The sequence below is a fragment of the Silene latifolia genome, chromosome Y (assembly GCF_048544455.1).
Source record: "Silene latifolia isolate original U9 population chromosome Y, ASM4854445v1, whole genome shotgun sequence".
Taxonomy (NCBI): domain Eukaryota; kingdom Viridiplantae; phylum Streptophyta; class Magnoliopsida; order Caryophyllales; family Caryophyllaceae; genus Silene; species Silene latifolia.
In genome coordinates this window covers 75,792,800-75,797,252 of record NC_133538.1, presented here as the reverse complement: position 1 = coordinate 75,797,252, position 4,453 = coordinate 75,792,800, and positions in this window count along the sequence as shown.

The window sequence follows — 4,453 nt, the reverse complement described above, 5'->3', positions numbered from 1 at the left end:
TTAAAATGACTCCGCTGGTGAACGGAACCTAATGCTTAGTCTCGCAGGTGAACGAAACTAGATGTTCGAGATGACTTCGCAGGTGAATGGAACCTAATATGCTTAGCTTTGCAGGTGAACAAAGCTGGATTGCTTAAAATGACTCCGCAGGTGAACGGAAACTAAAATGCTTAGCTTTGCAGGTGAACAAAGCTAGATTGCTTAGCCTTGCAGGTGAACAAGACTGATTTATTTTATTATTATTTCGTAGGTGAACAGAACTAGATTGTTTAGCTTTGCAAAGGAACGAAACTGGATTTGCTTAGTTTCGCAAGTAAACGAAACTGGATTTCATAATATTATTCCGCAGGTGAGCGGAAACAAAATTTGCTTAACTTCGCAGGTGAACGAAGCCAGATTCTAATTAATTCCGCGGGTGAGCGGGATCTAATTTCGCGGGTGATCGAAACTGAGAATAATTATTTGAATATATTGACAACTTGATAACAGATGACATTAAAAAAAACGACAAATGCACATTTTTACTAACATTATGTCTAAAGTACAGATTCAAATGTATGTGTATATTATCCAATGTACAAGCAAAATTAATTAATATAATATTTATCTTTTAACCTTTCCTTTTGCAAATAGGAAAACTTTAATTAAAAAGTTGTCTTACAAAGAAAACAGCTCTTTCCTAAACAAAGTACGACAAAGCTATTTTTGTTTGCTAGTATTTTATGATCCAAGAGAAGTATAATTAGGAGGAGCGTAAGTAATCCTAATCCTGTAATATCTCGGAGCGTCAGACTCCTGTTATTTCTCAAGGAGATCCATGACTCATGTATAAATTGTTGGAGCTTGTGTCCTCCACAAATTAGTGTGATAACATTTGTAAATCTCTTACAGGTTCACAAGGGTATACTTCGTATATTTAATCAGTTGATTAACGTTTACCTAATAACTGTTGGCTTGCTAGAAAGTTTGACGTTATTATCATACAGATGGCGGTGATCAACTGGTCCCTAAAGGTCACACCTATAGGATGTGTTTGAGAAATGTGGTTATAGAAATATAATCACATTGATGCCCAATATGACTAAATAGTTAGTCAATGTGTTGATGAGATAATTATTTAATGAAAATTAAATAATATTAGTTGAGACGAATTAACTGTCAATTCGTAAATTAAATATAATAAGTTATATTTAATTAAATGTATATAATGTTAGCTTGGACGAATTAATCTGTTAATTCGTAATTAAATATAATCAGTTATATTTAATATCAACAAGATGAATGTGTCATAGTGGTAATAGTGAGGGTACAAAAACCAAGAGGTCTTGGGTTCGATCCTCACTAGATGACAATTCAACACATATTATATATTTTTGGAAAGACCAAAAATAAGGAGGAGATACTCCTTATTTCGGTCAGTTTGGCCGAAAATTAGGAAGGATTTTTCTTTCCTAATTGACTCCAAGTTTCGGTCTGTATAAAAAGAAAGGGAGCGAATTATTTCTACCCTAATTCTTTTTCTTGACCTAGCCTCTCTCTCTCATCAGAAAAAACACAAAAAAACAACTAAATTTTACAGAAAACTTTAGATCGATTCTAGCACAATCATAAAGGGCATATCTCATATCGTCATGGGTGCAACTGATAGGCGAATATCAATTTTGATATTGTTCTTAGGCCATATTTGCTAGGACCGAAGGTTAATTCGTAATCCTTTATACTTTGTTTATGTATTTTGTTTATGACCATTGATCATCATTGTTAAATTCGTTATAATCCCTCTAGTTTAAGGGAAGTATACAGATGATTTCCCACAAGTGGAATCAGAGCACTAGGCCACGTTTTTTAATCTTGATGATTTTCATAAATTTGTATGTGAACAATGAGGATTTTCGAAATTTTTTAGGGTTTCGAATTTTTTTTGGTTCGGCAAATTTTTTTGTGCCGAATTTGTTTTTTTTCCTGCCGTTTTTTTTCTTTTAGTTTGATGATATTTTTCCATTATATTTTTCATATTATAGTTTATAATTAGTTAAAATTATCATATGAAGAATTGGTAGTTTTTGATTTAATGCAGATTAAGTTAAAATTAAATGGAATCGTCATGTTTATGATGAAAAGATTGTTTTTGCTATATAATTTTTGGGATATAAATTAATCATATTTATTATTTCATATGCTAATCATGTTCTAATAGCAAATGTAAACAATTTTGTCATCAAATCTTGTTTTAGGGCATATTGCCGCAAAAGAAAGAAAAAAAAGGGGAGGACGTTTTTTTTACGGTTTGCCGTAGAGGGAAAAAAAATTTTGTTGTGTTTTTTTTTTTTGGTAAGCCGAGAAGAAAAAAAAAAGGAAAGTTTTGTTTTCTTGTTTTTTGCCATATTGCCGAAAAAATAAAATATGGAAAGTTTTTTTTTTGTTTTTCCTAATTACCGAATAAAAAAAAAGGGAAAGGGGGGGGGGGGGGGTTGGTTTTTTTTTTAGCCGTGTGGAGCTGAAATTATAAAAAAAAAACTTTGTTTGTTTATTTTTCAGCCGAGACCAAATTATAATTGATTTTTATTTTTGTTTTTTTTTTTTTTTATTTTGGCCAATTAGTTATTGTGAATCGGTTCACAATTTATAGATACCGAGTTATTTTAAAGCAGTTTAAAATTTTGACGGATAGAATTCATATTACAAGTTTAATATGGATTAAGAATGAAATTAATGTGATTAATTGCGGAATCGTCACTTAATTTAATTTAAATAGGTGGTTTGGATAAATTAATCAACATAATTAAGGAATTGTGTTATGTATGTTTAATTTATTTTTAGTTGATGCTTTTAATTTGTTGAATGAATCGAATGAATGAATTTTATTTACGTATTTAATTTTGCAATCGGTTGTAATTTGTAATACTTAGTGTGGCCTTAGTCAAATTATGTTTTCGTAATGAAGGAAACATGATTTTTATGTAATTATGAGATCTCGAATTTCCTTTATTTTAGTTTTGGGTTTTGAAATTAGAATGTAATAAATAGGTCAATTATGTAATTTTATTTATTGTAATTTCAAAGAAGACTAAAGATGAAGATTCAAGCTCACTCCCGCTACATGGATCAAGATGGAACATCAAGACAAGCTTCTCGGGTCCAAGGATGGATTCCAAACTTGTATTTATTATTCATTTTGATAGGATAGGCCACACTAGGACTTTTACTGTTTTTTTTACGTTTTTCATTATTATTGCGTTTCATTCACATGTTAGTAATTGCATCATATTCCGCCTAAAACCAAACCACCTACTTCTCAAATGCATGAAAATTGACTCATATAGGTTGTATGTTAGTTTTCATGGACATGCAGATGTCACAGTCTATAAGCCATCACCTTAGTTTATTCATTCTCGCATGCTAGATTATAGTTCACTTAAAATGAATTTAAATAAAGTTGATGGGATCTTCCTCTAAAACGGAAATTGAGATTAGTCTCTATAAGGGCAAATATCTATGAATCCCTTCTTCGTCGGTAGGCCTAATATGACCCCTTCTACGTTGGGTAAGTAGTTGCATTGTGATTTCTTCAAGGATGAGGAGGCCCGAGGAAGATGACCTCGACCTCTCCAATGAATTCTCTCTCATAATATGGCTTCAATCTTTGGCCATTGACCTTGAGTTTGCTTCCGTCTTCCGATTTGATCTCAAAGTCTCCATACTTGCCTACCTCGGTGATCACATAAGGACCCATCCATCTAGAGTTCAACTTCCCGGGGAAGAGTCGATATCGGGAATTGAATATAAGGACTTTATCTCCTTTGTGCAAGGCTTTTTGCTTGATTCTCTTGTCATGAAGCAACTTTGTTCTTTCCTTGTAGATCTTTGCGTTCTCATAAGATTGTAGTCGGAATTCTTCCAAATCTTGGATTTGTATCATCCTTCTTTGACAACTTAATTTGAGATCAAGGTTGAGAGCTTTGATCGCCCAAAAAGCTTTGTATTCTAACTCAATTGGCAAGTGGCATGCTATCCCATAGACAAGTTTGTAAGGGGAAGCTCCTATGGGAGTCTTCTAGGCCGTCCTATAAGCCCAAAGAGCGTCATCAAGCTTCATGCTCCAATCTTTACGAGTCTTGTTTAAAACTTTCTCAAGAATTTGCTTGATCTCTCTATTTGAAACTTCAAATTGACCTCTTGTGTGAGGATGGTATCCTAAGCCGGATCTATGTTGAACACCATATTTGGTCAAAAGGGATGCGAGCTTCTTTTCGTGAAAATGCGTTCCTCCATCACTTATGATTGCTCTAGGGACTCCGAATCTTGGGAATATTATCTTCTTGAAGAGCTTAGTGACCGTATTTGCATCATCGGTTGGGGTGGCAATTGCCTCCACCCATTTTGAGATGTAGTCTACGGCCACAAGGATATATTTTTTCCCTTGGATTTTACGAACGGCCCTTGGTAGTCGATT